The sequence below is a fragment of the Lepisosteus oculatus genome, chromosome 2 (genome assembly GCF_040954835.1).
Source record: "Lepisosteus oculatus isolate fLepOcu1 chromosome 2, fLepOcu1.hap2, whole genome shotgun sequence".
In the NCBI taxonomy this organism is placed as follows: domain Eukaryota; kingdom Metazoa; phylum Chordata; class Actinopteri; order Semionotiformes; family Lepisosteidae; genus Lepisosteus; species Lepisosteus oculatus.
The window spans coordinates 47,740,198-47,753,729 of NC_090697.1; the positions used below are offsets into that span (position 1 = coordinate 47,740,198).

General features: G+C 37.6%; 1 protein-coding gene across 8 annotated transcripts in view; it reads left to right on the forward strand.

Moving 5' to 3' along the window:
• Positions 1 to 13,532, forward strand: part of dnmt3ab (DNA (cytosine-5-)-methyltransferase 3 alpha b) — a 278,365-nt gene that overhangs the window by 46,439 nt on the left and 218,394 nt on the right. The gene's annotated exons all lie outside the window — the stretch shown is intronic.

Sequence of the window (13,532 nt, forward strand, 5' to 3'; positions counted from 1 at the left end):
TTTAGCTTATTCTACTGTCTATACCCAGAAATCAAGATAAGCAGAAGTACATTTTGCTTTACTAAAGACCCTGTAGCTCCCTACTGTAGAGGTTGTATAATAACACTACACTGCAGTGAGAGAAGTCTATGAAGTTTTTAATCCTAACTTTCTTCGTTAGCCCACTGGAAGAGTGACAAAAGAGAATGTGATATAAAACGTAGATGCAAGCCTTCAAGACTACGTACAGCTGATCATTATGTGAAAGCAGAGAAGGGGGTTGTTTTGGCAGCAGCCTTTAACTCCCCCTTGCATTTTCTGTGATGCCATTGTAATTTGGGATTTATCCCAGTGAAATGCCTCACGGTCTTAGCCATTGTAAAAGACACTGTAACAAATGTACATTGTTTTCATTGTCATAGTGCCATTTTGAGGTTTCCTAGACTGTAAACTTGGATGGTTTCTGGATAAAGAACACAGAGCCAGTGAATATCTGGCAGGTTACATCAGTCGCATGGGGCTGTATGCAAATCCTTAGGCTGCCAGAAAATACATTTGGGCTCATCATATATACCCATAGAGTCAATTACTGGTTTAATATGCTGGCTGTTTTCTTTCCTGTAGTTCATTTTTAACCCTTTAGCTGTCACCCATGGAAACAAGAGTTTGTGCTGTTATCAGGCAGTGACAAAAGTCATGAATATAATGGTTTCATGTTTTCCCATTCAGAATGCAAAGGGACTCTGTGGCAAATGTGTCCATCACCACCAGGTTGAGTAAACATACAGATGTCAAAGAGCAGTCTGTGGCAACCAGAAATTATCTGATTATAAAGTAAAATTTGTGGGTTTGCATTTTTTTTTTTAATCGGGTAACTTCTGAGAAAGGCTTATAAACAGTCAAAGTATTATTTGTACCTGGCCAGGGGAAAGGCATTTAAGGTTATGTTGGAGACACTTCAGTTCTTCAACAAACATGGTTTTTCTTCATGTTGACAAGACATCAGTATTTTATTCTGAAGGAAAAGTGTTATTATCCAGATAAGGTTTCCAAACTAGGTGCTCAGGTTTTTCCTGTTTTAAAGTTAGACAGTGCATACTGCGGGATAAGATTATGGGGTTTTTTGGTACAGAAGAAATAACTTGTGTTTGTTTAGCAGTAAACTAGTTCTAACAAATATGCCATTTGTTAACAAAGCCCTTCATTTTCCATTAACTGGAAAACCTAGCTGAAAGAAAGCTGAAAGGAGAATACACATAGAATACTATGTGTTCTTTCATCAAATGTACAGAAGAGATAATGCTTATTAAATGCAGTGACCCATTTAATCATAGTATTACTGGGGTTATAGTTGGGAAATGTCCTCACCTTAGCAAGGTCAGTTTTAAAGGAAAGAGTAACCCAGTAATAATAGGCTTGGAGTCACTGGGGTGTATTTTTATCCACTGTCTCCGTGCTTCAACAGGGTTATTTTTAAATGACCTGAATACAGATTTTTATAGCTCCAAGCCAGTTTTGTTTTATATTTGGGATTTATTTATTGTACAGTTTTATAATAAATACATGTGCTGTACAGTTATATGTTATAAGACCTGGACACATGAGCATTCTGTTTTCATGAAGTACATGATGGGTTTCAAGGGTTATTTCGATTTTAGAAAGTTGTCATCATTGCTGCTCCTTTCTCCCTAAAATGCCATGTAGCAGATGTTTTCCTTTCAATTAGCCACACTACGGTGTTGGAAACCTGACATTTTCCTGTAGGTTATTACATTTCTAAAAGGGTCATGCGATGGGGAAAAAAGGCAAAAGAAGATCTTCATTTTTTCTACCTTTATAAGGTTGTTTTACTGCAAACAAAGACAAAATATTATACAGTGGGAAGTCATTAAAACTTCATAATCTAGTGAGGTGGCTAATTGAATACATAGTATCATTGGATGTGTAGGATAATAACATCATTTCACACTGCTTCATATTTTATTGTGTGTCTTAATGTGTTTAATTAATGTAGTACTAGGATTGTGGAAAAATCTTGTAAAATGATGAAGACCAAAGCTGCAGTTTTGCTTAGCCTTGCTGTTCATTTCCAATGAAAATATAACTTGTGTGCACTGGATAAGTTAAGCACTGTGTGATTTGAGCTAATTAAATTCTATTTCCTTCTCTTTTTTGCTGAGTACTTTTCTGGCATGTTACAGTTTTTACCAAGGAACACTCCTACTAGGTAGTAAAAAAAATATCATGGATTGCTTTCTTACAGTTCAAATTCTAAGAGCTTTATTATTGGCATTATTGACCGATGAATTAGCTGCTAACACTTTTAGAACTAAAATGTATCGTTTCCTTTGCTGTGTTCAGCTGCTGCTGCCTTGCATTATATTCGTGGCAGTTAGGTCTGTCAGTTAGCTGAAGTCAGTGTGTTAACTGCTGTTCGTCTATGGCCTAGAATGCTGAGGCCGATTGCGGGTCACTAGGTTAGTGAGGCTGTTGCATAACAGTTTTTTGCTTTCAGATGCCAGCGCCTTTCAGACAATTATTGTTACTCTGCCTCTCACACACTGCACATACGGCAGTCTCTAATCTCTCTCTTTTCTTGTTCTCCCTTCACATTGATGAATCTTTCGAGATAATTGTGCAGCATTCTTCTTCTCATTACATAGTTTGGCTGGGGGAATGTTTTTTTTTCCCCCCGGTATTGCAGGCAATAATCCTTTTGTATAATGATAGTCCCGAATATGGAGGCCTCCAGCTGAACTTAATTTTGTCACAGCCCAATATTTTTGTACTGACTTAGGCTATATTTGCAGAAAGGAATGATTCAACAAATGTAAAATAACGTAATAGTGAGAGGGTGTTTAGTTTTGTCAAGGTGGTTGAGAACATGTAGGATTTCTGGAATTTTGGCAGTTTTCAGTTTGCTGGGGGTAGAATCTGGGCTATCAACAAGCAGGGACTTGCAACGTCAAAATACAACTAACATTGCAGAGTGCTTTGAGGTAAAAATTCCAACTGACAAAAGCTATTTAAATACTTTACAAAAAAGGTTTTTTTTTGCTGACAGGGAAATCGGATTTCTAAATAAACACACCTGAAAATCCACTGCCAGCTCCTTCCTGCACTGAAAAGCATTTTTGGGTTAACATCTTGTGGGGAAATTCCATGATGACAGGTCTCACATTTTCAGCCACTGCAGATGATGGAGGCTCCAGTGGCTTTTACTGTAGGCATCTTTTTTTAACACATAACGCTTTAATGCTCTCTATGCTTAAGCTGCGTTTTAATTTCTGGTGTGAATATGTTGGTTTACACAGTCCATCTGTGTGAAAATGGTTATTGTTTGAGACAAATATTTGGGGTTTAGAAACAAAACTAGACAGCATTACTTGTCTACTTGATGGCAAAACTACCATCTTTTAGCGCTGCTTTCTCAAAACTGAAACTGTGTGCGTGAGGTAGGACTGGTTAATACTTGATGGAGACCAGCACTTTTACCTCTCGACAACACTTTCCTAAGCAGTGCCTTAGTATAGAGACCAAGGACACTGGGCATTAGGAGGTGCCCACGTGCCCACGTTGGGATGAGCCATTCAACCGGGGAGCTAACCCTGTGTCCTGGTATTGCTCCATTTTGGGCTCGTACATGCTGACCTGATTTGCTATGTTGTGGTGCTGCTGGTACTTTGTAGTTGCTGTGCATCACCATGTTTAGTGTATGAAATGGGTCCCCTCTATATGTAAAATGCTTTGGGTTCCTTTGTGATGAAAATTGCTATACAAATGCAAGGAATTTACAATTATTATTACTACGTTGACTTGCTTCTCCAAAGACAGAAGGAGACTAATACTAAGTCTTTGTTGAGGTCATCTTCTTTCCATTGATCAGTCTCTTATGTTAACAGGACAAAGTGGAGTGAAAAGAATCTGGGCAAATTTGTGCAGACAAGCCTTGTGTTTGATCTGTGTTATCTAGTATACCTGTGAAAATATTTTGCTCTGTAACAGGATTATCTATCCAAATTCATATTTCTGACTAATATTATTGTGTGATGCGTAAGGCAGGCCAGATTTGTTTGTCTGGATAGTAAATATTTAATGTTTTCAGTTGAGACAGCAGTACATTATATCCGGTTGTGGTTGAAAATGTTAAACGGGGCTTATGTTGTAGAGGTTCTGAAAGTGCAGACATTGCCGGTCTAAGTTAGCTGGTTTCCCCAACAGATGACAGAGTTGGGTGGGCTTGACTCAATCACACAGTTGTCTTCTCAGAAATTAAACGGCAAATGGTAAAACAGTCTTGTCAGTGAGGACTGCAGACTTCCTCCATTTGATGCTGAATCTGCTGTAGTTGCTGCAGGGCTTGCACTATGAAAAAGGAGACCCCAAACAAAGACGCAGAACAAACGTGAAAAACAGTTTTCTAGGATCATTGGGCAATTTGTGAAAAAATAATAAACTTTGCACGTTAGCATATTTCAAGGAATCTTAGTGATCTGAAATATTTTATTTTTTATGTCTGTCTTTCCAATTTTATAGTGTTTAAAAAATTAATACATTTCTGTATTTCTGCACTGTGATTGGTGCAGTAATTTGGCCTTGAGCTAAGATGACCTCCTGGGAAGGCCTGCGGGATGACATACAGGTGGTCTGAATAAGTAATTTACCGAGAGGTAAAGGTAGTTGTTGGAATAGGCTCTACATGGAATTAGGCACTTTTCTGGGCTAATTAAGATGCTTATAAGACCAGCTGGGAGAAAATAAGTTTAAGTCTGCATCTAGACTCCCCCTGGAAGGAGAGAGAATGAGAGCTACTAATAGAGAGCTACTAGTAATGGCTTGGTCTGGCTTACAGGCTTGTGGGAGTCATTGAGTTATGGAGGCTTGAGAAAATACTGCTTAGTGCCTGCACTGTGTGGAACTTTGTTTGTCAGGCTCAACTGGGTTGAAGTACATCACAGAGGAACAGGGTTGGCCAGCTAAACCTGAGCTGAATAGAGGCATAGTTTCCTGGAGGAATTGGGTATAGTTTGGTGAAATTAGTGGTGTACCTTATCTCCACAGCTCGGAGAGAGAGGGATGACTTTCAGGGCACAGGTACAAGTACTCCCAGTGTCTTAAAGTCATCAGATTGTGTGAAATGAAAGAAAATGGCAAACTGGCTGGTGTTGTGGCTGGGACGCACATATTGGTTTTAGAGATGTGTCCCTGGCTCAACAGGATCAGCCAGGAGTTTTAGTGAAGATCTGGTGCTTGGTGCAGGGTGAGAGTGAGAAGTTGAATTAAACTGATAATCAAAATGAAGACCGAAAACTTGGCAACATGGAGTTAATTAAATTGAATACTCAAGTTATTATTAAAGTGAGTGGTGTGACAAAGAGAAGATTCAGAATTGGGCGACACGGATAGAGTCGAATCCAGTTGAATACTCTAGTGCTTAGAGTAGAGACAGTGAAGACAGTGAAGAGTTGTGTGAGTAGAACCAAGTGAAAAGCGTATTGGAACGAAGAGAACCGCGCACTCTTACCTAAGAAGGGAACACCATGAAGATAATTCATCAAGGAGAATCAAGCAAGAATCAAGGAGAGGGTCTGAAAGATAAGGACAGAACACTTTGACAGAATGTCACCTTTGTTTTTCACATGTAGTGTCAGGATTGTTGTGATGTCATTGCCAGTGTGTGTCAGATACATATTAGATACAGGAATAATGTAAAATGTATTATCTTTTGGTTGTTTTCTTTTATTGTCTTTACAAATTCATGAGGCAGGTGGTTTTACAGATAGGAATAAAGAAGTCTTCATCTCTCCTTGTACTTCTGAGTTGATTGTACTGGAGCTGTTAGCTAGTTCAAAGTATAGTTAAAAATAGCAGTTGCATGTTTTAAAACAAATTCCTGTTTTTCATATAACATGTTTAACTTTTTCTAGTTGTCATTCCAGTACCAACGTGCATTTTCTAACAGTTAGCTTTGAGAGTGACATAGTTCAGAATCCAATTACAAGAATAAAATCTGAAAACCGTGTAAATATACTAATGGAAAAAAGAAACGCAAAATTTTCTGGAATGAGAATACTATAGTTATAGCTTATGTACTTTTACAAAAAGTTGTAAATTTGTTTTAAGCCCTCTGACCAGCAATACAGCTTGTGCATTGAGGCATTGCAACTTGAAAATCACACGAAAGCTTGTTAGGTGCTTTTCCACGAGGTTCAGGTGGAACAATGCCTGATCAGGTTGCCTTTAAAAAGGCCTTAATTCAAAGCTTAGGTCATTGCAAGAAAAAGGCCACACTTAGTCAGTTTTCTATGCATTCCATAATGCCTTGAATGTCTCCAGAAGCAAGGGAGAGGGCCATTGGCATGCTGCAGGCAGGCATGTCATGTGTCAGCGTTGCCTGACACTATGGACACTATGGAGTAAGCCGCTCCACTGTGTCCTGACTGCAGAGAAGGTTTCAGCAGACCAGCAGGACAGATGACCGTCCAAGATTCCATTGCCCTCGAGTGACCACACTAGAGCTGGACCGACACATCAGATTGGACCATCTGAGAGATCATTTCAGATCTGCCACCCATACTGCTGCTGAAACTGCCGGCAGACACAAGGCCCGCATCAGTGACAGCACAGTGAGGCTCCATGCTGCTGGCCTTAGAGCAATACTACTTGTCAGAGGCTCTCTGCTCACACCTTCTAGACGTCACACCCAACTGGCTTGAGCCAGACAGATGCTGGGATGGACTCGTCAGCAGTGGCTTCAGGTCCTCTTCATGGATGAGTCACTCTTCAGCCTATTCCATGCAGATGGGAGGGCCAGAGTGTGGAGGAGGAAGTGTTGTGCTTCTTTTTTCCATCAGTATACAGTATATTCTCTGATGCTTGACATAGGTAATTAAAAACCTTTGTAAAGGCTGAAGATGGTAAATGCCATAAATAATCAAAATCAATTGATTGTTCACAGCATATGCTAATGCTAAGTGTAATCCTACACTTACTGTAAGTATTCAGTAATGTTTATAATTGAATAATTCTTATCAGTCTCTTAAAGACAGGTAGCTACAGTATGTGCACAGTATTAGAAAAACTACAATAATTCTTGGGGAAAGTTAAATAAGGGAGGCTGTAAGTTGAGGAGTAGGAGTAAAGAGAACAAATATATTTTTTAATCGTTTCATAATACCTACAGTATGAAACGTCTTCTAAGCTTCCTGTATTATTTCGAAAGGGGTGCTATCTGGGAAAACTCTCACAGACACAAATGACTAGTGCGACTTTCATTTGGCCTACGAAAAAAGAACTGTTTCCGAAAACTGCAACTTAATGCTATATTTAGATGGTTGCGGAAATGTGGCCAAGTCCCCAGCCCCCTCTCTGCCAATGTGAATCATTTGGTTGTGGATGTTACAGCGTTGTAGATTGTTTTTCTAAGTCAAAGAAGAAACGGATTTATACCATGCTTTGCAGTCAGGGGTTCCCAGCCCTGCTTCTGGGGGACCTGCAGACCCTGCTGGTTTTCCTTCTAGCCAAGCACTTTACTTTATCAAATCATTAATTGAATAAGCATGTTCCTGGATTGGATCCCTTTTTCAAAATTGTTTTTGAAATGTTAGAAATTTGAACGATGAGATTTTTGTTTGGGTCCTTCATGGACAAGGAAAATGAATAAATATACCGTATTTATGTTTATATGCCAGTTAATTCATTTAATTAATTTATGTATCAAATACTATGTCTTGTAATATTGTATTCTGAGTAGAGGTATAACACTGATGCGACTAGTCAAATGTTTTGGAAATGTTTAATCGCAAAACCATATTCCCTAGAACGTGGTGCACTAGAAAATAGGATTTTAAATTACTTGCTGTGTTGGACGTCATGCTCACCTTAGAGACTGCTTTGAACAGTGCTGTCTTCTTGTTCACTGCTAGGATTTAGCAATTCCCACAGTATATTTATGGTATACAAAATAACTTTAAAAATACAAATTACATTCATTTTGGTAGAAGGGCAAATAATGTTTGAGCTTTTGGAGTACACCTACTGTAAATATTAATACATAGTTTGCTTGATGTTTTCAAAGGTTACCCTATGCAACAGTGTAAAAGTTTTAAAATATTTTTAAATAATTAGGTCTATTATCATGTGACAGTTTTAAGTATTTCATTAAGAGCAGCACTTGAAAGCATGTGTCCATGAAAGCATTGGAATGCTAAAGGGTATTTGTAGGTTTTACATTTCCTTATCTATAACCAGTTTAGGACTTTCAAGGTCAAACTAAAAGGGGAACCAGATTTTGCATAATTTCCTTAAGATCACTGCTATGCCCTATCTGCCCTATCTGAGGCATGAACGACATCACCTGTTGATGTCTAGATAAATAAATAATACAATTCCAAGTGAAGAATATGGCTTATTAACTTGTAAGCATTTTAATATGCAGATTTGTTCAATGTTGAACAAGCTTGCCTCAGGTGAGAATCCAGACCGAAGAATTTTTACTTCTTGTATTATACTCCCTATTGTCCTTGTCCTGTTTTGTTACACTTTAGATAAATACAATACAATTCAAGATCAATAGTAACCGAAACTAACCGTGTGATGAAAAATTACCACTGCATTTTTAGTTGGTTATAAGTCCACCCATTTTCTAACCGCTTTATCCAGTACAGGGTTGGGATGGAGCCAGAACCTATCCCAGCAAGCAATGGGTGCGCAGGCAGGCTACACTTTGGACAGGTTGCCAGTCCATTGAAGAGCAGACAGACACAGACACACATGCACACACCTACACGAGGGCCAATGTAAAGTAGACCTACGCAAACACAAGGTAAACATACAACCTCCACGCAGCTAGGACCACACATGCCCCAGAACTGCAAGGCAGCAATGCAAACCACTGTGCCACCCTTAAAAATATATTTAACAAAAATATTTTTTAATATGAATATATCATGGATAATGAAATGTCATCTCAAGCTACTGAACTAGTGTTCAGTAATGGGTTGAACTGAGAGCACAAAGGATCTGCAGCCTGCATGGAGTGTGATTCACTGGCAGGATACTTAAATGATAGACTTGCTGTGTGACAATTAAGAAAAGCTAGCTTTGAGCTGGTAAAAATTAAATAGCGAAAAACAGCAATTAATTCCCACCAGATATTTTTGAGGACTTATGTATCTTAAAAATGTATCCTCTTGGGTACACACCTTGGTGCAAGGTGTCATAAACCAGAGCGTTGATAGGCAGGTCAGCGTAAAAAAACACCACATACAACAGCCATGAGGTAAAGAGCAAGTGATTTTTTTTATTTGCATTGTTTTTATTTACCTGCCATCTGGTCAGGTAACTGAGGATGGCAGGTGAATTCCTACAGCCTTTTGGGAAATGTAGTTCAGACACCCACCATCTTGGATGGAACTGCCACACTCTGCAATGGGCAGAATGTCTTTCAGTATAGCTTTTATAAACTGTGTTTTATTGCATCATTGAAGGCAGTGTCTTCACTTGTGGTATTATTGTCTTTGAGATGTGGTAGTAACAACACAACAATGTGTAAATCTGTGGACAGCAATCACAATGTTAAACTATGCTTTCATGTTTATTTTCATTTCTTGCAATTGGATTGATTCTTAATATCTTAGCATTATCCCGAATCTTTATTACATCGGTAAACACCACAGCAGGATTTTTTAGGAGGCAGCGCACTCCATAAAAAGCAATTTGTACACATGTTGAAAACAAAAGCCACTGCATATCCCTTGCAGGCTGCGTGTTGTCCCTTGGAATACAGTGCCATGAAACACATAATTGTGCTATCACAGCTTAAGCTTTTTTTTTGTCATGTTTAAAAACAGCATCTGCTGTTGGGGGGGGTGAAAAGATTCAGCTTTTTTGTTTTCCTTCTTGAAGGTGCCAGTTGGAAACGAGCGCCAACTGCTCCTTGGAGTAGGACTGCGTCAGTGCACTCAAGTGCCTTCTGCTGACGCTCCTCAGTTTCTAGGTCACCTGGTGACAGAAAATCCCCCATGGCAGCAGTGACACAGATAAATAGATTACGCTGCACTTCAGCTTCCATGTGCAATTTAAAGATGCATTATCCTAGTCTGGGGCATAATGTATGCAGTGCAACAAGGCAGAATAATTTGGAACTATTTTTGTTGTGTAAATTGCAGGCACATGAACACACACACAACCCCTCGTCCTCTCTTTTTCATGCAATAAATGAAGGAGAAAGAGTCTTTGTAAATCCAGATGTGCCTAAGCTACAAAGCTGTAAAATGTTGGCATCACTGTAAACTATTATTTAGATGATGTAGTATATTAATAACATAATTAATATATAAATAACATAAATCAAGGATCTTGTTGTGGTAATGAATTTAATGAGTAAAAGAAATACTTAATAAAGTGTAGTGCTTTTTATTTTGTTCTCTGATATATTCATACTTTATTTTTGTGTAGTTGGAAATATATAGCTTTTTTAAAGCTTTTATGTGTGTGACTAAATGGTGTGCAAAGAACCCCTTGAGTTTTTTTTCCAGTTATTAAGCTTTGTAGAGTACAATATGTAGGTGTCTGCTAATATTAATTTGTGCAAGGAGTATCATCCATAGTGAGATTTCTAATGCATCTTTTAAGTACATAAATTAAATAAAAGTTACTAAGTGAAGATTTAGATGGCATTTTTACTGATCCAATAAAACAAAAGGTGTGGTTTGTTATATGTAAGATCTTATCAAATGTTGAAAAGATTCATACATGTAAATACTGACTTTAATTTTCAGGATCCTTTAAATTAATGTTAACATTTAAATCAGTGTTGCTAAACAAGACCTTCAGAGTACACCATATTTGTGTAGGATTTGAATGTAAAACTTTTAATAGATTGATATTTGCATCTTGATGTGGGTTCATGTGAATCTGTTTCATTATTCTGCAAAGTATGATTGAACAAGCCACGAGTATTGAGTTCATTTTATTTTTACTATCAACATAAATATTGCAGAGACAAATTGTATTTTTCTTCTGTGAACCAAATGGAAGCATGATTTTTGAAGCATAATATTTGAGAGGAGACACATTGAAAGAAATGTGTGAATACAGCTCCATGTCTGTGTTAAAACTGGATTTATTGTACTTTTTCATTTGAGGAACATGATAATTAAAAAAAAATCAATACTCAATAATGTTGACATTCTGTCTGTTTTTATTTACGTATATACTGTACAGAGCCCTCCAATAGTATTGGGACAAAAAACTTAAACTAACCTTTCCCTGTTGTATACACAAGAAATTGGAAGTTGCATAAAACTAATTATTCTTAGAGTTCAGAAGGTCACCTTTTTTTCGGGGATATATTTCGCAAACACGGTTAATCATTTTGATTGACTAATTCAAGTGAAAGACTTCAGAAGCAGTTCCAAAAGACCTCAGCCATGCCTAGACCTTCACAGCTCTTTTATGCGTGTGAAATGTATGCAACTTGTAACACTTGGGCAAATAGAAACACCTGTAAACCCGTTTTCCCCAATACTTATGCTCATCTAAAATGTGGTGTGTTGAACAAAAAAAGTGCACTTGTATAATGGTAAAACATTTAAACATTTATTTTTATGTCTAAAAATACCCAGAGGTAAAAGGGGATATCTTTGCTTTTGTCTCATATTCATCTTGTGATTTGAAATCCACATTTCCTGTGCATGCAGCTACAATGGGCTTATTTTTAACTCTTGTCCCAATACTTTTGGAGGGCACTGTATTTACAGTGCATGCTTTTCATTTTAAAGGTGGCTTGTAGACAAAAATGTTCATAGAATAAATGTTTATTTTACTGTGTCTGTTGTTACAAAGTTTTTGAGGTTTAATCAAATTTGATGCCTGTCAGCATCAATGATCAGATTACAAGAACAACAAACAAACTTGATAAATTTGGCCAAAATCTGCTAAATGTAGGGATCAGGGCCTAGATGTATTTTTTTGTGTTAGCACAAATTGGTGGGTTTCCTCTTTCTCAAACTACAGAACATTATGATGATGCATGTTGAAGAGTGTTCTACTTTAAGAGGTGCTGAGGTACAGTCTTCATGTGTCAGTAGTAATAAAACACTTTATATGAGTGTCTGCTGTATGGAATTACTGGACATTTATCACTTCTTTGCACAAGTTGCACAAATGCACAGCTTTGTCGACGTGTCTTAGCTATTTGCTACATAATTTGCTCTTGGCCAAGCTAGTAAGGCCCTAGCATTTATTGAATGTGTCAGTTTTTATAATATACAGCATTCAATAATCGCTGTAGTAGATTAAATAATCACTTTTTGGTCCCCTGCCTATTGAACATTTTGTCAGTAGACTCAGGCACCATAATGCTGTTGTGTATAACATTAGATTATGGATACCATTTGTTCTTTGTGTGAGAGCAACTTTCATGTTAAATTTGGTAAACCTGTGATAAATTATATAACATTCAGGTATGGTTAATGCACAACTGATTTCATAGGTCACAGATTGAAACTCTTATCTCCTCCTAAAAACAGTTTCTCCCCTTATTTTATGGCTATTCACTAGAGGCATTCAATTTGGATAAATTGTAGCATACTTAACATTAATTCCATTGCTAAAGTTTTAGAGTTAAACACTACACTATGTGTATCCTACAGCTCCACAGTGTACTTTTCAAATGGGCTAGAGAATGGCCAGTTCAGTACTTATTGATTTATTAGTAGTAAAAGTACATGTTTTGTGACATAAACTGCTGAGACTTCTGAGATAATTGTGCAAAAATCACATTGAAATCACAATGTAACACCATTCTTCAATTTTAACAAGCCCAGGCAATTACTACTTTCAAGTAAGGATGAAATGATAATAGTTTATCATTGTTTGAATGAGTGTGAGCCCACTCTCTCATGATCCACAGAGCATCGCAACAATTTAAATAAAGTTTGTTTTTAAGTCTGGTAGGAAAGAGCAATTTGTTAGTAGTTTTGAAGGCTTCTAATCACATTTTAGTCTTCTGTGTTTCAATTATGAAAAAATTTGAGCATTAAAAGCATTACTGTTGGACCTCTTACATTCAACTGGTAAAGAGGGTCACCCAAGTTCAGGTTGGGCTCTGTGATCACGGGTTTGAGTCTGGATCATGTCACTAGCTGACTCTGACTGTGATTCCCCAAGTGGCGGCGCTCAATTGGTTTTGCACTACTAAGGACAGAGAATGATTTTAGTGATGCACTACTAAGGACAGAGAATGATTTTAGTGATGCAAAGACCCTGTGATCTCCTATGTACTTTCAGGCATACTGACTCCTCCAGTCAGCTCTGAGCCTTCTGTATGGAGCTGTGTTGCCTGTGATAATTAAAAAGACAAACAGCTTGAAGTAGAGAAGATAATGGTCCATAAAATTGGTCCTGAAAAGTGGTTGGGTATAGCAAAAAATCATGATATAATTGGAAAAAAAAGTAGAATCAGCATCTTCTTTAAATTGTTACATCCCAAAAATTATACCTGTTACATTTAGCTTTAGTAGTAAGCCAAACATCTTCTCAGAAGCAGT